The sequence below is a fragment of the Apis florea genome, unplaced genomic scaffold, assembly GCF_048593485.1.
Source record: "Apis florea isolate Af1SG1 unplaced genomic scaffold, ASM4859348v1 contig_37_pilon, whole genome shotgun sequence".
NCBI lineage: Eukaryota > Metazoa > Arthropoda > Insecta > Hymenoptera > Apidae > Apis > Apis florea.
The window spans coordinates 380,840-402,561 of NW_028256861.1; the positions used below are offsets into that span (position 1 = coordinate 380,840).

Consider the following 21,722-nt stretch of genomic DNA (forward strand, 5'->3'; position numbering starts at 1 on the left):
AAGCGATATTCGTCATCGCGTGTCCTAAGAACGGCGCTGATATATCGCGGCTTTTCGGTGCTCGCATCCGGTCGACTACGGAAGACGTAACGCAGTCATAAATAGCGTACTATATTTCCTGCCCCCAACCGGGGGCGGGGAAAAATGCGACAAAATGGAACAGGATGAAATTAGATAAACATTAATTACTACAACCTGTGTAAAATCTCTGAAACAACTCGTTATTGATATACTCTCTCTCTCTCTCTCTCTGCCCTCCTCAATCGAAATATTTCATCGTTCCCTTTTCTTATTTTCAAGATGCGAAATATATTTCAAATTTTACCCAATCCTCTTAAGCCAAGTTACCAAATAGAGAAGAATTTAATTGAGAAGGGCGTTATTACTTTTTTATTAATTTTCGAACTATTCGCAATTTCCAATCCAATCACCCCGGAAACGTTGCCTCGCTTCAACGGTGGCACGCCACCGTGTTCCCTATCGTAACAACCCGAGTCCGCCGGTGGAACAGAGAGACCGATCCCGTTACGCACGGTCGAGCCGCGGGTATACGTGCACGAGGCAGCTGAAAAAATCGCTCGCGGTTGGAAACACTCGTATCCGGGATGTTGCCTTATCAGTCTCTCGGGCTGCGTGAGATTCCACGCGGATGCGAGAAACGTCCAACAGGCCGCGGTGTAAACGTTCCACCAGGCTCTCGAACCGCGGCTTATTCCCCTCGAACCACCGGCATGGAAGGGAAGGCGTGACAAGACTGCAAAGTAAAAGGAACCAGGCATAGAGTCACCCGCGCAAGAGGGTGACATGCTGCCGAGCCGGTTACGGACCGACCCTGCTTCTCGAGCCTCCTCTCCAAGGCAGGTGAACATAACCTAACCCGCTAACAGAGAAACCCGCCGCGGCCCAACCTCTCTGTGTCTGTGTATGTATATACATATATGTATATATACGTTGGAAGACAGGCTGTGTACGGTACACTTAGGCCGTTTACACGTGTGCCGTGGCTCGCGAATAATCTCGCGCGGTTAATATTCGTCCCTCGGCTTCGCGGACAGGTGAACGCGGCTCGAATGTTGCTCGCCGAGGGAGGCGCATGCGCGAGAGTCGATATTCCTATTTCTTGGTTATTGGAACCAGCGTAGAAACAGTGGTGGGGGGCAATTATCCGGGGAAGTAGGCGTAATGCTTTTCACTCGAATTAATAATCCTTCCTCGCGAACCAACGTCTCCACGATTCGATTTCTTAGCTGACACAACAATTTCGTTATTCGTATCCAATAAACGAAAAATCAAAGCATCGTCTCGAACTAATTCCATTATCTACGCGTACGAAATAAACTTTGGAAAAATTAATGTAGTTCGATCACTACGATCTAATCTCAGATAAAAAAAAATTCAGTGTATTATTCCAAGAACGCTTTGTAAGATTATTACGCGAGGAGGTTAGCAGGTTAAAGCTTTGTTTCGTTGGTCAATAATCTCGAAAGAGTTTTAAAGTGTAAATTTCGATACAATCAAATTGGATGTATTGGGCGGGTAAGAAAACAAGAGGAGAAATGTTACGGGTGAACGGTAAATTATTCCGTCATTCCGATGGGCGCGTTCGATAAAGTACGGACAATTAACGCAGTTCGAGTGAGTCACATATATTTTAACCCCGGCGTACGCACTGAATTACCTCTCTTTCTCTCTCTCTCTCTCTCTCCCCCTCCTTCCTCCCCGCTATGAAACAATCAAACACGATCCCGATGCACCTGATACTCCCGGACAAATTACATCCTCCACATCTTAATATCCTCGACGAAACATTTTCGAGCGCCAGTCGTCGTTGCCAAATCGTCGTCGGATCTCGAACGAAACGAAACGAAACGAGACGAGACGAGACTTTTGATCGATTCGAATTTTGCCAAACGCGAGGATACAAAAAATTGGTTGATGGACGAGTGTTAATCTGAATAATCTTCGCGTAAGACGCGCGTCTTATGGGATTTTAATCGGGCAGCCTCGATCGGCGAACGATCCGCTCTCGCGACCTAGAAAATCCCTTTAGCTGGAACAAGAGCCGGCAAGAGAGTTTCGTCATCCATTCTGATTTATGCATACGGGATCCCCGATTGGCCACGGAATGGCCGCTGCTATAGGCCAATGTGTCGTCAGATTAGCGGGGGAGATCCTGCCGAGTGGTAGAACCGCTCACATTTATGCGTCGCGTGTGCCTTCGTCCCGGATGTTCCGCGACCGGCTTCGATCCCGCCGAGAAAAATCCAACTTTCCTTTTTGTTAGCCGGTTTTTTTCAGTGGAAAAAATGAAATACACGAATATTTCATTTATCTCACGTTATCTCGAACACCCATTAGACAACCATTACAGTGTATCATTCGTTATACGTGAAGAGCTTAGGAATCTATTCGATGTACAAGTTAATTTTTAAATTGACAAATATCGTGGAACAATAATGCGGTTTATATCAGAGAACACGAGTTTTGGGAGGCGGGCCGACGAATGTTCGAAAAAAAAAAAAAAAACCGAATCGAGGAATAGGCGGGAAGATTAATAATGGAATGTTGACCGTTACCCGCGATCGTCTTTGAGGATTAGCGGGGGAATGAGTTATCATCATCTGGTTAATTTAATTACACGCGCTCGTATTTTTTAAGATGCGCAAGATTTTTACGCTCCGCGGGCCATAATGCCGCGTGTTCTGTCCACCGTATAATATAATAACGCAATTCATCCCCGCTCCTTGTTGCTGCCGCGTTTCGCGTGCCTCCGGTCGAAATTTAATATTCACTCCGTCCCCCTTATCGCCTTGCTAATTTTCCTTTTCTCCGCCACGGAAGAGTCGAACCGTCGGCTCGGCCGATAAAGAGGATTTTTCGAGGGAATTTTCGGGTTGGTCGAGAACAGGGTCAACCTCGGCGACGAGGGGACACCGTTTCCTCTCCTGCATCTTGATTATCGTTGCCCTCGTTAACGCGATAACAGCGAAGAAGTTGGCTCGAATTCCGCCGCACGTACGAGGCAATTAAACGTGCGTAACGCGTGCCTATTCGTTCTATAGTTACACGCTGCTAATTCGTCAGGGAGAGAATTATTCGTATGCGATCGATCGCTCGATGCACCGTTGCGCTAATGTACTTTTAGCTCGGGTCACATCCTTGAGCCGTGATCTCAACGACCTTCCATCCAACGACAGCCTTGGAAGAAGAAGGAAAGCGTTTTAGAGAAACGTTTTAATATGTTTAATTATTAGGAGACCTTTGCGCGAAATTTATTCGTCGAATTTAATTATTATTAAATTCGCGAGAAGAAAAAAAAAAGAAAAAGTAAAATTTCGTAAGCGGAACTCTGTTAGTAGGCTAGAGAGTAGTAGAGAAAGGTGGTTGTATAGGGAGAGCAGGTTCTCACGCGAGGCGAAAGAGACAAACGAAAGAGAGGGGAAGATGGCGGCCGCCAAAGTCGCGAACCGGTTGGTCTGTCTCTCTAGATTCTCCTAAGCTCGCGCTGTGTTCCAGTATCCGCGAGCCTAACTTTGATCGGGGATCGTTACGGTACCGGATTTCGCTGACCGCGCCATCCTATATAATTTTCCACTCAGATCTCGAGCATGCCGACTACTGGAAAAAAGAAGTAACTGGCCGGTTGATTAATATCGAATCCTATCATTTTTATTAGTCAACAATTGAAGCATCGTTGTAATAAAAAAGATTGATAATCGAAAAAGATGATAATCTCGATTTTTTTCCACTTTATCGTTACGCTAGGAAAAGTGGATTTTATCATAAGTTTATCATAAGCGAATACCAGTGCGAGGGCCGTTTAGATTTTAGGATTCTCGTCCGATTCTAGCGCGCCACTTGGCCCACGACACGGCTGCTTCCAGCCGTGTTCTTAATCCCAGAAATACCACCGATGGTGGCCAAAGCCCGGCGGTGGCAAAAGCTCCGAATATCACAGGAATGTGAAAGTGCACGGGGTATAAAGCGCGCCGTACAATGAGCTCGAAAGAAGAAGAAGAAGAAGAAGAACCACCGAGAGTTGTGGACAACGGATGAGAGAAAGAAAGAGAGAGAGAGAGAGATGAGTCTGTAAGCTCTCGGGTTACTTACAGCAGCGTTGCAGCAGTAGTGGTCCCATTGTGCCGCAACGACACAAGTCCCCTCTTTCCGGCAAACTCTCCGCCAAACGTTCCCCCACCACCGGCGAGCTGACACACTGTGCTTGCTGCTCACACGTACACGGACACGGCGAGCAGCGCCATCAGGAAACACCAGCGTGGCCCACGTTCCACCGTGGGCCAACAACGGGGCAGAGAGAAAGAAAGAAAGAAAGAGACAGGGGGAGAAGAAGGAAGAAGAAGAGGCTCGCACGACCGAGGAACACGCGAGACGGTTTCTCGATTCTCGAGTGTTTTAGATAGACGCGATTCCACGCGCGAAACTAAAGGAATAACGCATCGCCGAACGGTTAGACGAGCGGCGGAGACCGTCTATGGTGATCGAGGCAGAGCCGAGGCCGAGAGCCTTGTGGAGCGGCCATAATGCACTGCCGCGGCACAGAAAGGAATAGGTCAGCGCGAGGCTTCAACCGGTGACCACTCCCCCTTTGTACCCCTCGCTGATCCACCGTGCGATCACGCTCACTTTACACCTACACCCGGCTCTCTCTCTCTCTCCCTCTCCCTTCCCTGCAGCGCCACTTTATGCGACTTTCCTTCACCTGCATTGTACACCCTTTTTGCCGTTTAATCTTATCAATCTCGAGCGAGAAGAGGAATCTTATCGTTAACCATCAGAAACAAGTATGGCTTAAACCGTTATTTATTTATTTATTTTTTTTTTTTTTTAATCGATGTTATGAATAGCAAATTGGCGGAGTTCTAGAATTCGCGACAATAATTTCGAGTTAATCATTTTATTCCATTAAACTTCGATCAACTTCCTAATCGAATACGTTACAACTTATACAAATACAAACACGGGGCAAGTTTGAAAAATTTACGTCGAGAAGCGAAACCGGAAAAATTGATTACCACCCATCGATCATAAATCGTCGTTCGATTTATAAGTATCAAATTTATAATAAACAGAATTAATAAATGTCGACTTCAATTTCGAAGCGATAATTAAAGAACGTTTATCTTAGATTTGCCAATCGATAGTTCGTTCGCACCTACGTCGAGATGAATAATTAAGAAAATTTTATTTTTCGATTCGCTTTTGACGTGTTGCTGCTTCGATGCCGAAGGAAAATTTGCTGCGAGGATATATCTAGCGACGCAGCATTTAAATAGAAAGGTAGATAAAAACATCGGCGAGGAAGGTAGGCGGCAACGACGGTGTCGTATCGCACTTTGCAGTCTCTCAGCTTACGACATACGCGAGCGCATTTCAGAAATGCAAAAAATACGTGCGCTGGGTACAAGCGACGTTACACGCGATTAAGAAGCGAGTTACATATTCAATTTTCAATTCGAATTCAAGGTTTCGATAACGAGCGACCTGGAGGTGGAGGAGGTGGTCACGTGGAAACTGATAAATTGAAACTACCCAATAAAAAATGATATTATCATTTATTGTATAACGACAAATTACGTTTCTGGTACAAAAAGAAATAATAGAAGCGAATGAATTTTAGATCTAGATTATAGATATAGATTACATACATTCATGGTGCATTGGTTTGGAGAATCGATTCTAAGGGTTGGAACAAACGCAAAAGTTTTGGTGTGCAAAAATATTGGACAAGACTTATTTATCAAGTTATAAAGATGATTCTATATTTTTCTACTCGACCAACTTTTCATCTCTACAGTCTATAATTTAAAAACCGCGAAGGAACGATTCCACGAATATATACGTATAACGAAAAAGGAAGAATGAAAAAAAAAATGTTCGATGACAAAGTGAAACGAAAGAAATAGAGCGATCACCCGATTGTTCTCGGTGTATCTGGAAGAGATAACAGACCTGGGTAGTTCGCCTCGGTATCAATGGCGGTTGCAAACGCTTACAAAACGACATTCCTACACGAGCCCGAGCAATGCCGCGGGACGTGAACCGATAAAATCTCTAGAATTTACGGTAAATCGTACTTAACAACGGGAACACTTCATATAAGACGAGGTATATACCTCGCGGTGCCGTTACGCGTTTTGATTCAATGCGTTTCGCGCGTACCAGGGTCTTTGAAAACCAGCCTGTTCAGAATTACTTCGATGATTTTAATTTTTTTGTTTAATTCGCAAAATTGGTTATAGAAGAAATAATTCGTCGTAAGCTCGAGCTTGTTGCTAGGAGCACAGTGAAATTCTAACCTGTATCCTCACCAAACAAGGATACAATAATATGACGAGTAGTCGAAAGACGAAGAGGGAATCGAGAGCCGAAGCATTGAAAAAAATTTACGATCGGTTTCACGCGAAATTTCTCGGTCGTCTCACCGAGTCGAAATGAGATAACCGACCACTAAACTACTATCCACAGAAACGAGCACACGTGCGCTAATATACTGCACTTTCAAATAACATTCGTGAAAAATAACACGCATCCGAAATAAAATTTGCCGAGTTCTAGAAGCGAGCGGACAAATGCGAGTTCGTTTGTCGCATAATCCCAATATAAATCGTTCTTTCGCCGTAACGAAGTGCGCTAAGAACGTCTCGAGACAGGAACGATACACGAAGGGTGTGTTCAATGGTCGTGAACGGATACGCAACGTATTGGACATCGTCTTTGTCGTCGTGATCTCTCTGGAGACGAGTTGAAATCGTTGAAAGGGGGCATTGTTAGACGACTAGACATCAACCGAATGAGGGGAGACGGGGAGGCCGGCGAGACTCGTGGAAACGTTTTAATTAATTTCAAAGACAATCGGCGCTCCTCAAAAGTCGGACAACTTAACTGAGGCCAGTGGCGGCCAACAGCTGTGTCGTAAGCATATGCGTGCGGCGAAAGAACAACGAGGAGAAGGAAGAACATCAGAACCAGTTTCATCTCTTAAACGCTTAATTAAGGAGGCTCTCTCTCCTCCACCGGGGTATACACACACGTAAAACTGAGTGACGCGGAGGGGGACGATTCAATCGGGGAGTAGGGGTGGAAGATATCGACGCACGGTTTGAATCGAGGTAAATCGAACCTCGGGCAAAGTTGGATGAAAGTTTCTTCTTCGTTTGGGGAAAATTTTCGAAATATTTGCGAATATCTATTTGAACCATCCAACGATACTTCTAACACGTGACGATACGTAAAAAACATTTCTTTATATAATTCAAAATTATCTAATTTTCTAATTGAAGGGAAAAAATTCGACGACGAGACATATTTTCTAATTTTGATCCCCGAGTTGGAAATGTTGAAAGGAAGAAAAGGAACGTTCGAAGCGTCGAACCACCGCTCATTTATATTAATGGATGCGTGTGTAGGTGTATATACCATAGCTGTACAGTGAACCACCACCACCGCATCTTTCACCTCACTTTTTCCAGTCCGCACATTTCGATTTATCGTTAACGGCTCTATCGCATGCGTGGTCCTCGAACCAGTTTCTCGTTTTATCACGGTCACTCCGCAGTTACTACGTAACCGGAGTAATTATTGTAAGGGGCTATACGGAGCGTTCGAGAATTACTCACTTTGCGAACGAAGTATAACGAGATCCTGCCGTGTAAACGTTAAATCGATAAAGAGAATCGATCGTCTTCGATCGATGCGTTTAATCGCATGGAATTATACGATTATCGAACGGTTTTTTTTCGTCGTTGCGTCACGTTATTATCGAATTCCTCGAATTTTTTTACTTTTACGATAGGCGACGACAATGATCCGAATGATAAGAATCTTAACGTGAGATGTGTGATTATTGATTAATTCTTCGATAAAAAAATTGTCAACAAAGCGTTGAAATACAAAAATTTTAAAATATCGTGAAAGTGAACTCACGGCACACCTTGTATACACACAGAATATAATGCACGGAATGGGAATACCATAATTAGAACCGGGTTAAGCGAATGCTAACCGCTATCCTCCTTATCGGAGTCTCCCTCATCGCTTACGCGCGCGGATAAGCTGTTCCAGGGGATTCCCATAAACAGTAACACCTGCCAAGCGCATAGGAAACGTTCCAGCGTGTGCATGCAATCGAAGGTGTTGAACATTGTTTTATTTTTTTTTATAACTCTATTCTTTTTTTTTTTTTCTTTTTTTTCCAATCATTTTGTCCGGTTTAAGTTTTATTTTATTATTAACGGGGGAGAAAAATTCTTGCCGGATCGAGTATATATATATATATACGTAAGATATTGCAGCAGTATTGGACGATCATTATCGGCTTTTATGATTCAATGAAACACACATCGTGTGCGAAATGGCCGGCCATTAATCGTTCGTTACTGCGATGTTTGACAAAAAAAAAGAAAAAAAAAAGAGAGAGAGAATGAAAACGTTCTTCTACGTTCAATTGTCTTCTGTCTTTGGATTATATATATACGTAAGAAGTATGGAATAAATATGGTGGAAAATTTGCCAGATTTCGGATTACAGAACACGCATGATAATTTATATCCGGCGATCAAAAAGTAAGTGTAACTACTTTGTATCATATTTTAATAAAATTAATTTCACTAATTAATTGGTTTCAGGACAGTTCAATGACGAGGAAGAAGGACGTGGTATCGCTTTTCCAACCGATCTTCTTGAAACGGTAAGAAAAAAAATTCACATTGTGCAAGGATCAATATAATTCGTCAAAAGATCAGATTATATTTCCGCCATTATATAACGTCGAACGAATATATATTTCGCGCGGTGCGAATCCAAACATCCGGAAAAAAAAAAAAAATTCGCCGCAATTCCCTGCCAAAATTGCCGTTCAACAATTCCATCTAAAACCTCTTCTCCACGCGATTCGTCAACTCGGAAACGCGCTAATAATTAACGAGCTCGTCCAATCAAACTCTAAACAAGCGGCAGTCGACCAAAAAAAAAAAAAAAAAAAAAAAATTCCTCCAACTATGCGCGAACGAACCGTTGAACGTGGCGAAACAAGAGAGAGAGAGAGAGAGAGAGAGAGAGAGAGAGAGAGAGAGAGAGAGACGTTTATCGCGCACGCCTATACGTCGTCGTTTCGCGAATAACGTCGCGAACTCGCGAATAATTATTCGAGTGGATCGAGGCGCACAGGTGTTTCGAGCCTCTCGTGTTAATCAGACGCGGATGGTGTGTGTTTCGCGCGTATGCATATTTCCACAGTGCCACTGGTCTTCGAGCAACGCCGGCCAACGTTCGAGCATCGCGAAGAAAAATCGAATACGCGCTTGTTTCCCCATTATACGGGGACGCTGATGCGTGGACGACGCTATCAATGGAACAAATATAATTAGAACCGCCGTTCCAGTTGCGCAATTCTACGAGTTTCTCGAAACCGTGGAAACCCCCAACACACGGTATTCCTTCCGATACAGTGGTTCTTTAATTAAATAAGTGAATTTGAAACAATTCGAGTATTACTACTACTATTATTATTATTGGTACGAAAATTTTACACGTTTAGTTGTAGTAGTTGTAGAACTTTTGTTAGTTAATTTTTGACCGGCTCGACTTGGTTGGTCAACCCAAGGATCTCGTTATTACAATTTCTTCGTATTTATTATACTATCTTCGTTCGGAAATAGAAAGAAATCGGAAATTTTTGCACGATCGAGGAGAATGGCAAGTCGAAAATGAAAAGGCGAAAATTTAATCGTATTTATCGCAATTTTAATCGTAATCTTATGATTCCTGGTGATTTTTTAAGGCTTAAAAAAAGAACCACTGATCGGTCTCTAATCGGTTCGGATCTAACCGCACCTATATTCCCTATTCCCGCTAACGAACAGCTAATTATTAATGCCTAACAAATTGTTTCGTTTACATCTTGGCAATTTATCGCATATTTAACCGGTAGATTTAATTGCTCGCATTTAATCGTTCAAATGAGCCTCTTCCATTCCGTGCCTGGAATTTTTTATACGTTGACACGTGAGATATTTTTTCCTCTTGCTTTTTTTTTTTTTTATAATTTAACCAAGAAAATCGCATTAAATTCCCGTAACAGTTATACTCTGGTCATACTCTGTTTGCCAAGATATCAAGATACATACCCCTCCCCCCCCTCCCCCCATCTATTAGAAATTTAATGATATTCTAATTGAAAGCTTGATCGTTATATACGAGATATATGTTTTATTTATTGCTTATTCTTTTTTTAGACTTGCCTCATCTCTAAAACATGAGGATGTTAAAAATACGGCGGATCATCCCGCCATATCGAGATGATTTATTAGAAACTCAAAAATTTCCTTCGAAAGGATCGAAACGATAAAAGAAAAAAAAAAAAAAAAAAAAAAGGAAGAAATTTTCCAAGAATCTTATTACTACTAAGAGTAATAAGAGAGAATTTTTATATTCCCCGTAGTATCCCTCGAAACAAGTCGTAAGCTAGCTGGGAGACCAGCTATTAAGAATCCTACGCCGACACCTTGAAAGTATATTCCGCGGTGTACGATGCGTAATCTCTGTGTGCCATCGCGACAACCCGGCTTAAACTAGGCACCGTGTATCCTCCCTATGTCCCACTGCCTCGTACCGTGTTCCATTCTCTCTCTCCCTCCCTCCCGAAGGGAGAGTGACATCATCAGCCACCTATGTCCACCTCTCGCGCCCATCCGGCAGTCGGGGCACGTCCAGTTTCGTACAAAAGGAGAATTAAAAGAAAAATATCGGACGGTTGAACTTATAAATCAAACGACGCCCCAACAACGGAATCGGTAAGGTCCTTCTCTCCATTATCCTCCTCCTTCTCGCGTCCACTTCTCTCTTTTCGCGCGTGCGTGCGCGCGCATCTCCTCCTCCTCCTCCTCCGCCCAACAACGTTTAACGTTGAATTTATAAATAATGGCTAACGAACGGCCGAACCTGATCGTTGTCATAATTCAAATTACAAATGAGAGAGGTTTCTTCTCGTGTCTTATTCGAGTCGAATTCATTAATCGATCGAAGAATGGGCCCTTGCAACTTCTCCCTTCCCATCTAGAATTTATCCTTTTTCTTTCGTTCGCGATTCGTTCTTTCCGCCATATTCGTTTTGCTTCTTGCGTCGCGTTGATGTGTTATATATATATATATATATTCTTTTTTTGAGCGCTACGACTTCGTAAATCATCGACGCGAGACGTACTTAATCGTTTTAGCGTAAATGTCGTCCGTTTCGATGGGCTCGCTCGTGATTTATGATTTATGGGGATGTGGACTGAAGACAGAGATGTGTTTGAGATTTTTCTCGACGGGAGCGTCTTGAGTGCGGAAAGCCGACGAGTGGAATCGGCGGATTCGTCGAATTGTCGGGGAACACTCGTGAAATTTTGATCGAGAGGGTATATACACGTTCGTTTCTTGTTTCTCGGTTGTGGTACGGTCGCGTTGGTCGCTCGGTGTGGAAAGGAAAAATATATGTAGGAATATGCGAGTGGAACGAATAATTAAGATATTGGTGGTTGCGTGGCGCTGATGTCGCCTGTTCCATTCTATACGTGCATATAACTTTACGTTTCTTGATAAATATAGGAAAGTACCTTAAAAATTCACTTACAGGTCTTGTACTGTACGAAACGACACAAGCAGCCACGTCAATCACCTTGACAAAAGATTCCAACCGTAGAATATCACCGAGAATTCTTACTTCACGAAAGTCAAAATCGTGACCGTGAACGTGTATACATATATATATATATATATACACGTACACTCTCTCCTGTCCTGGGAACGAGGCAAACAGCACGCTTCTGGAAACGGGCAAGATCAGTGACCTTCGGCCGCAAAAAGGTCATAGTAGTTTCATAGTACCGTTACCGACATATCCTTCGCAGCCCAAGGATGCCCAAGTTTTAGGCATTTTAACTTTTTTTTCTTCTTTCTTTCTTTCTTTCTTTTTTTCAACCGTCACGAATTTATGGACAGGACAACAACGGTGGTTAAGGTCGTTGCTCAAGTTTCTTCTTCAGGTAGGTGACCAAGATGCGAGCAAGAGCGTGGTCAGGTGGTGCAATTGCGCTCGACCTTGCTCCAAAAACATTTTCGCACCCTCGCCTCGGCGCAGCCACCCCTCCTTCAAAGGTCGCGGACGCGTTTCCTCGGGAACACAAAGGAATCCCATTGTACTTTCAAACGAACCTATTTAAATATTTTTTTCCTCTCTTCTCTCTCTCTCTCTCTCTCTCTCTCTCTCTCTCTCTCTCTCTCTCTCTCTCTCTCTCTCTCTCTCTCTCTCTCCTCTTCGTTATGGTTAAGGTCACACTCGAAGAAGAGGAGCTTTTGGGTTGATCCGTGGAGAATGCGGCCGTGGAGATGCAATTTCAAGGTGGGACCAGCAGGGGAATGTTTCCACCGTAAAAAATCGAGCGGCGGCGCAAACCAGCGCCGTTCTCTCTCTCTCTCTCTCTCTCTCTCTCTCTCTCTCTCTCTCTCTCGAGAAAGAGAGTTTTTCGAGAGACAATGAATTCGTATGGATTTTTACGCATTTGAAATTTATTGTTATTATTATCTCGTTGATTGATTATGAAAACGAAGCGAGGCGCGTTTTTCTTTTTTTTTTTTTCGCGCATAAATTTTTCTCCCTCAAAAATTTATACCGCATCTAAATTTTCGTTTCTAAATAATTCTCTCGATAATCTTAACAACTTAACAAGTTGCATCGATTAACGTGTTAAAAAAAAAAAATCTGGAAGAAAAAATTAATTACACCGGATTATATCTTTCTCGGATCTATTCAATTCCTAAACTTTTTACACGGTTTAAACAGCTTTAATTTGCAAATAATTTACATTTCATGAATCGGAATTGTGCATTATTATTATTACTTTTTTTTTCTCTCTACGATAAATTTATTACGCGAATTATTATTATACTTTTTTTTCTTTTTTTTTTTTTTCCCTTTTTTTTTTCGTAATACAATTTAAAACACGTGAGTGAAAATCCGAACCAAGGACGAAATCAAGAGCATCGAAGCATCTCTAACCGGAAGCATCTATTTCCCCCGTTTAATTGGCGCGAAAAAAATTTGTATTCAAAATTTCGATCCGATGAACACCGAGTGGTGATCCAATTGAAGGTGAAATCGACGAAGGATCCCATCTCGGGACGGAAGGGATAATTTCCACGCGAATTGCGGGGACAGATCCTCGCGGCGTGGACCGGAAGAGGTGTCCAATATATCAGCAATTTTCGAGAGGAGGGGGAAGGAACCGATCGAAATGAATTAATTTGCGAGGAGGATCGGCAACAATTTCCCTTCATAATAACACACGGAGGGAAAAATATCAGTGGGCTGTGTGTGTGTGTGTGCGCGCGCCGAGGAGTTGAAAACTGCTTCGAAAATTAATAGTCGGCCATTAATTACAAAATACCTACTCCACGTGTGATACATTCGCTGTTTAACCATCCGATCATTAATTTACTTACTTTATGCAACGGCGGTTGGCGAGCGCGACGGGCATATTTCTTACGCGAAATTATGTCAACCGGTAAAGAGACTGGAAACAGCTTGTCATCGAATTATTTCGCGTGTGACGAGCGCACGCCTCTTCTTTTTTCTTTTGCGAAATGTTCGAAAGCGCGGTTTAAGGTTGATAAATCGGCGATATCGTTGGAATTCCGATTTCTTCGCGGGGATGGATTCAACCGTTTCGAAGAATCGAGCGATCTAGAAACCCGTGGAACGATCCGACGGCGGCCGAGCAGCGCACCCGCCGGTCTTCGCCTCGAACCTTCCGATACTTTTTCGTGAAATTGTTTCGACGAGCTTTTCGAGTAATAGTTTTTCCAGGAGAATTATTTCTGGTGGACGAGGAAATTAATTGTGTGGTTTTGAGCGAACAATTTTGGAATTTTCGATGATTTTCCGTGAGAATCTTCGTATCTTTCGATACTTTTTCGTGAAATTGTTTTAACAAGCTTTTCGAGTAATAGTTTTTCCAGAAGAATTATTTCTAGTGGACGAGGAAATTAATTATGAGTTTTGAGTGAACGATTTTGGAGACTTTAATGATTTTCCGTGAGAATCTTCGTATCTTTCGATACTTTTTCGTGAAATTGTTTTAACAAGCTTTTCGAGTAATAGTTTTTCCAGAAAAATTATTTCTAGTGGACGAGGAAATTAATTATGAGTTTTGAGTGAACGATTTTGGAGACTTTAATGATTTTCGGTGAGAACTTTTCGTATCTTTCGATGCTTTTCTTGAAATTGTTTTAACAAGCTTTTCGAGTAATAGTTTTTCGAGAAGAATTATTTATAGTGGACGAGGAAATTATATGTGTCATTCAAGTGAACAATTTGGAGACTTTAATGATTTTCGGTGAGAACTTTTCGTATCTTTCGATGCTTTTCTTGAAATTGTTTTAACAAGCTTTTCGAGTAATAGTTTTTCGAGAAGAATTATTTATCGTGGACGAGGAAATTAATTATGTAGTTTTGAGCGAACAATTTTCGAAGAGTTCGATAATTACGTGAGAATGTTCGTATCTTTCGATATTTTCTTTTGGAATTGTTTTAATAACCTTTTGATTGATAATTTTTTCAGAAGAATTATTTATTATGGATGAAAAAATTAATGTATACGAATGAAGTATTTTGGAGATTTAAATGATTTTCGATGAGAACTTTTCGTATCTTTCGATACTTTTTTTTTTTTTTTTTTGTTTTAATATCGTTTTAATAACCTTTTAATCGATAATTTTTCCAGAAGAATTATTTATTACGAGTGAAGAAATTAATTTATATGACTCGAATAAAAAATCTTAGAGATTCCAATGATTTTTAATAACATTCGAATCTTCAAGTAGATATAATAATACATCACCCTCCTCCTTCTCGAAATTTTGATTTTGAAATCAAGATAAATTGTACATTATTTATCTCTATACTCTTTAAATTCTAATTATTCAAAATTCAAAATTAAAAAGACGCAATATCTCAACCTCGCAAATTTTCTCTCTATTCGCACGCTCTACGCAAAACGAGACGAAATAGGCAAAATTATAATATCATTCATTCCATATATATTTTTTTATTTCCTCCTCCTCCTCCCCCCCCCTCTCCCAGAAAAAAAATCTCATCGCATTGATTCGATCCAAGGAACCAAGAAGTTTGAACGAACCTCTTTCAACCGCGATCATCCCTCGCACATGGCCGCCTTTTTGCTTCCGGGCCGCGGACCTATCTTCCTAAATTTCCGCGAATTTAATACCCGCGACCGGCCGCGTTATATATCGTTGAACGTGAATTAAGTGTTTTCGCAGGTGTTATACGTTATTCAATAAAAAGTAACGGTTTCAAGACACGGTTAAGCCTGATAAATGGCCACCTAGATAGTATTTTTAAATGGGGCGGGGAGGGGGAGGGCCGGCCGGGCGCATTGCTCGCATAAATTCGTCCAATCTTCCAGTTGAGCGCCGCGAGCCCGCGTATTTTCTATTGAATTCAATAATTCAAACACGCTTACATATACACATATATATATATCACAGGGCTGGCGCTACTTGCACGTGTTCCTAATTATCGAGTAATGACCGCGAGTCGTCCTCGTCGTGATCTAAAAATTTTCCACCGCCAGATAATTGATTAATACAAATGCGTATTTCGGTAGCCATCGTCGAGATCGATATTTTTCTTTCGACAAGATTCTAAGGATAAAAGGTAGTTTTCCGTTCGATCGTCTATATCGTTATTAGAAAAAATAAATTATCATATATATATAAATATAGAGACTGTTTACACTCTCGTAATTAAACGCACGATTAAACCTTAAAAAAAAAAAGAACGGTGATATCGACGAGCTTCTTTCCGTTTCGTGGATCTCGAGAGCGACGGTATCGTGTGGCAAATCTGGCAATAAATCGAGGGGGGTTTCGCGGAGGCGTAAGATGGTAACGCAAGGCCGGCCTGTATTGCCGCCGAATATCGGGAGGAGGGGGATGGTTTTGAAACACACACGAGGCGGTTGAACGTTTCCTAACTGCGTAACGTATAGGTTAAGGGTGGTCCCTTCATCCCCCACGGGCAGCACGGAGCGGCCATTTCTCATATCAGTTTAGCCGACACTTTCGAGAACTTGCCCGGAGAGCCTGGGGCGTCGCGACGTCACCCGATGCCCCCTCCCTAGAACACCTTAGAACTCGCAACCCTCACACTCTCTCTCTCTCTCTCTCTCTAATTCTTGACTCGTGCTTCGACTTCCATTTTGCGATTCGAGCAATAGACACGTAGGCAGAGAGCACGTGTCCTTCCATCTTTTTCCGCCCTTTTTCTGTTTCTTTTTCAGGTTAGGCCGGTGGAGTCGAATGCCGCCGGCTAGGGAGATAACCGATGCCCGAAACTTAACGAATCACGGATGATGAAGGGCTTGGCGACCTCTTGGATCAACTTTGCTAGAGATATAACGCTCTGGTTCTATTTTATACCGGCCAAGAGGTGTTGGTTGGTTTATCTATCTGGTTTAGATAGAAGCGGAAAGATCGTTGTGACTTATGTAATCCGAATTTGGAATTAAAAAGTTAAAAAATTTGGGAAAAAAGTTGAAACTATTTTTCGAAAATGAATACTCGTTCATGCTGTAGATAGAAATGAGTACCTTTGAGGCAAAAAAAAAAAAAAAAAAAAAAAAAAAAGAAATACAATCGTTGTCAGTTCGACAAGGTAATTATATTTAGCGTGCTACTAGAGAGAGTTGGTGACCATTGCAATCATCTCGCGCGGTTGAGACCGGCAGACGTGTATTTTAACAGCGGCGGAGAATTAATTCGAAACTGTAGTTTAATCCAGTTTCAAGCGCCTGTTCGAGTTACGTCGCTTATATACGCGGCGAAACGGCAATAATTTCCCAGCGAACAATCCCGAATTCTGGGGTACTTCAAAAACGGAAGAACCTCGAGGACAATGCGAGCGTGTAATGGATATTATCGATGGATATTATTGGAGAATTTCTCGATGGAGATGGATCATGCGCGGATAATACCGGTAAACGAATTTTAACCGCTTGCAATCGGGTCGAAAAAAACCGTTTCATCCATGAGAGACGTTGCACGGGAACGGAGAAGGCGTTCGTTGCGAGGGGTGTGCGAGACGGGAAGAAGAGAACTACGAGGAAAGTCTAAAGAAGGGGGTAGTGGAGGGGGCCGAAGGAACGCTTATCACTGGCTGCAGCCGCACCGACCGTCGGATCCTTATTTATGGTCCCCGTCAGGCGTTGGTGTGGTACACACCACCTATTTTACCCCCGGGCCTCGCGATACCGAACTCACTTTACTTTCGGTCACCTCTTCCTCCTCTTTTCCCCCGAGAAAATCGAAGTTAAACGTGGCCGACCGAGATACACGGAATAACAACGCGTGAAACGATAGAAATCGCGTTATCCACGATTCCCCTCGGCAAGCCGTTGAAACCGTACGTTCGAAGAACGCGTTATAGATATTCTATTCTGTAATTGCGTTGAAAACGTAGCAAATGTTTTTCGAATGATCCGCGAAGATTAAACGCGACGAACCGTTAAAACCAGCCAAGCGCAATAGCCGTAATTAGGTTTGGTTAGGAACGATTATTCGATACTACGTTTGGTACAAGTTCTGTCGGTGAGAATCTTTCACACATTTTATCGGTGTATGTTATTATATCCGCGATTCGTTTACGAGCGCGTATCGCGGTGCACTTAGGTTATAGTTCTTCATTAACACCGGTCGTAAAACACCCGTTTGACAGAACGAGATACAAGGAAAATTGATGCACGCTCCCTCCGACCGAGATTAATTCCGTAATTGATATCTATACACGGTACGTGCGCGAGGAAAAAGAAATATCGTTCAGTTTATCGGCGATCGCGGGGGCCGTTTCATGGCGTACGTTCACGCGAACCACGTGCACGCATTTATTTCTTCTCGTGGCGAGCATCGTTAATCCGACGATACTCTTCAACTTATCATCGTAATGAATATATCGCGATATATTTTTTTATTTAGTTAGTTTCGTATCGGCCACAATTTCGACGAGATTCACAACCTATCGAGTTATCGTAAAGAGCCTCTTCTAACATCTTTATCACGATATCCCTTCAATCATCCGGGCATGTGCACTGAGGCGCATTTTGGCGGGAGAGAGTTTTTTCTCATGTCATCGGGCGGTTGGATTCTTCTAAACGGTTATTCCGTCGCGTGTCCGATACGTAACCTAACCTAACTACGCGATCGCGCCGCACGATTTCTCGAGACTTCAAGAGAGGCGCACACTCCTCGAGGAATAAGATGAACGATGATCACTTACCCTGTAGCGGCTGGTCGGAAGATTCAACGAAAGAAGAGAGTGGTTTGCGGAAGGGTAGTCCGCGCTCGTTTCTTGTAGCTCATGATAGCGATCGTTCAGGTCGGGATCGGGTGTTGCATCCGGAAGTCTGTCTCGTGTTGGCTGGCTTGGTTGGTCCACTAGGTTGGTCTCTCTACGTTGGTCGGTGGATGGTAGATAGATCTCCGGTTGGTAGAGAGATCTTGAGGAAAGATCTCGTTCCGCGCGCGTTGGAGCGAATGATATTTGTTTGGTTAGGTACCGTCGCGTCGCAGAATGCGTGTCTCTCTCTCTCTCTCTCGTCGCGCGAAATAAAAAAGTGAAGAGGAGAAGCACGAACCGAGGCGGCGAACAAGAGAGGGTGAACGAGAAATCGGTGACTTTGTGTGTGGAACGGAACGGATACGGAACGGATTAGAGCCACGTGAAGTGGAAGGCTCTGATCCACCTCCTCGCGGTGTTTCGCGGAAGGCTCGCTTCGAACGTCGGACGCTCGCTCGGGTGACGCTCTCTCGCGGGCCAAAGCAAACTTGTCGGATGGCAATACGTGAGTTAAATGTTCACCGCGGATGGTTTACGGCCCGATAGTCCCCACCTCGTACCGCCACGCGGCGCTGCCTTCGTTCTCTCTCTCTGTTCGCCGCTCTGCCTCGCTCCTTCGAATTCTCGTCCCTGTCCAACCGCCTAGAAATCCCTGCCTCTTTCTCTCTCCCTCTCGCCCTGCCACGCGTTCTCGCTTTCCTGCTCGCCCGGCATTTTCTCGTACGCTCTCTCTCCGTCGGTTTCACGGCCCCTCGAATACTCCTCTCGCCTCGTGCCTCGTCCCGGCTGTCCTGCGGCCAGTGCAAAGGCGGGGAATCCGGACCGAGGGAGCGAGAGAGAATTAGCGACAGAGAGAAAACTGACTCTGTGAACGGAGAGGTACCGATTCCGGGCAAGCGTGATCAAGACGGAGACGAACGATCCACACACACACACACACACACACATGCTCGAACGCACACGGATGAGATGGGGATTTATATGCAAGGGCGTTGTTAATGGCGGGAGGGGGCACGGCGTAGGGTATAGGCCTGTTGTCTCTTTCTCCTTCTGTTTCCATCTTCTCTCCAACCTCGTTCCTCTTCCCGGCCACCATCACTCTCCTCCTCGTCGTTCTCGATCTATCCTTATTTACGAGAACCGTTTGGCGTCTTCTTTCCTCGAAATAGTCGTATTCGCGTTCACCGAGGATCGGTTCTCTCTCTCTCTCTCTCTCTCGCGCGCGCGCGCTACCTCGCTCCATCTCGTTCTTTCTCGTTCGCTCCTGTTGGCAGGCTCTGGCGCTCACGAGGATGGCCACGATGACGTAACGTAGCACGTGACTCGGAGCGGGCCAATGATGGGCGAGGAGTTTGAATCTCGCGGGCACAAAAGACCCCACCTAGTGGCCCACCTTCAGGCCTGGTTATCATCGCATGCACATGCAGGATTGAGCCATTACCTGGTGCTTGGCGTTATAGGTATAATTATATAGCGTCGCGATACACATCGAGTAATGGTGATTTGTGACCGCTCCTCCGCACACATGCTCGATTCCTCCGTGGTGCAACCACGTGGTGGCCGTATCCTCTACGCTCCTCACTCGCTCTCTTTCTCTCTCTCTCTCTCTCTCTCCCTTTCTCTTTCTCTACCGGAGTCGTCCGGCCTACTACATCCGCGCGAATTATCGACGCGGTTGAAAGAGTATACGAATTTAATTACTCCCTTATCGCTCTCGGCTTTCCTGTTTTCACGCAGCCTTCATTGCTGCTGGGGCAGAACTCGTATCGACTTCTTCTCCTTTTTATTGGCATCGTTGGATCTCTCTAACCAGTATCGAGAGATAAACGAGAGATTTGTTAATCGAGAAATTAACGCGTTCCCTGGCAGCGAGAGGTATGAGCAGCACTCTCTCTCTCTCTCTCTCTCTCTCTCTCTCCAGCACTCTTATCGAGAGGTACGATAATTCATCAGATTTCGCGAACACGCGTTCCTTTCCCTGTCTTCGTTGTTGATCAAACACGTCGCCGCGAGTATCTCGTAAATATTTGATCCGCGCGCGCGCTGCGGAGGAGGAACACCCGTGCGAACGAAGGCGTTCCTCGAACCGGGAATCATCGCGCCCGCATCGGGGCAATTTCATCGGAAATTCTTTTCATTAGGGGGGAGGGAGAGGGGCGCGCGCGTGTTGAAAGTTGGTTCGGCTTGGCTGGCAATAATTCAGAAAGTCAATTCGTACGTCGTCGCATTAATTCGAATTTCGCAGGGAGAATGAACTCGCCGCGAAATTGTGTTTCACCGCACCGGCCAATTCCACTTCGGGCAAATTTAAATCGAGCCGCCTCAACCTCTTCTACTCGCCGGCGAATTTAGAGAGGCAGAGGTGTATCGTCCCCCTCCCCCTCCCTCCCTCCCTCCCTCCTTCTCCACTTCGTCTCCCGGCGAACCGGGAGTGATGGTGGGGGGAGGAGGGGGGTTCCCAACTCGCGTGGAAGAAGGGAGAAGAAAGAGAGAACGTGCATCATCGGCGACGTTCGTTCGTCAAGCGTTGTTGTCGGTCGAAGAATTGAATGCATGGGAGACCAGGAGGAGACGGCAATGCCGCCGCTCTCTCTCTCTCTCTCTCTCTCTCTCTCTCTCACTCACTCTCGAGTCTGGCAATGAACAATTTTGAAGAAGATACCGTTATTATGGCGCATGACGCAACGAATGGTATCGACAAGCCCGATATATTGGACGATAAATAATGTTGCGACGTAAAATCAATGAATCGGTGCCCGGCTCTCCTTTCCGTTTCGCGTATTTGTTTTGCCGGACAATATTAGCTCCGAAAAAGTCCGCAAAAACACGCGAACACGCGAAATAAATATAAACGGGCGCGCGGGAGAAAAAAAGTTCGCCCCTGCGAAGATATATTACGGAGAGCCTTTTATTAGTCCCTACCGAATTACACCGGGACTATTGCTCTCCGCGTCACAATTTCTACCACGCACCTGCTGCCCCCTCGATCCGTCAAAGCTCGCGCAACGTTTTATAAAAATACTAGATTTGAAAAATCTAGTGTACATATATATGTATATGTATACACTGGTACACTGGTGTGTCTTAAGACTTTTATCGGAAACCGATAAAAAAAATAAGGCAATCGTCTGATTTAATAACTTCTCCCAATATCTAGCTCTAGCTTTTTTTTTTTTTTTTTTTTATTTATTTATTATCGGGATTCGATAGTGCTTTGATTCGTTCTAAACGCAACGTAACCTTATTATTCCGTTATTCGCATATCTTTATATCGTCCGAGTGACGATATTACACGTGATCACGTGTTTCTAAG

General features: G+C 44.0%; 1 protein-coding gene and 1 long non-coding RNA gene across 4 annotated transcripts in view; one reads left to right on the forward strand and one right to left on the reverse strand.

Moving 5' to 3' along the window:
• Positions 1-18,660, reverse strand: part of Antp (homeotic protein antennapedia) — a 137,200-nt gene extending 118,540 nt beyond the window's left edge. The window contains exon 1 of the mRNA XM_086916196.1: positions 18,350-18,660. The gene's annotated coding sequence lies outside the window, so the exon portion shown is untranslated. The remainder of the gene's footprint in view (positions 1-18,349) is intronic.
• Positions 1-21,722, forward strand: part of LOC147656219 (uncharacterized) — a 53,664-nt gene that overhangs the window by 3,920 nt on the left and 28,022 nt on the right. For 2 of the 3 annotated variants that reach the window (XR_015294804.1, XR_015294801.1), the window contains one exon: positions 8,646-8,707. This is a non-coding gene — a long non-coding RNA (uncharacterized LOC147656219). Of the gene's footprint in view, positions 1-8,645; positions 8,708-16,358; positions 16,709-21,722 lie in introns of those variants that run through there. The other variant, XR_015294802.1, reaches the window with a different exon arrangement.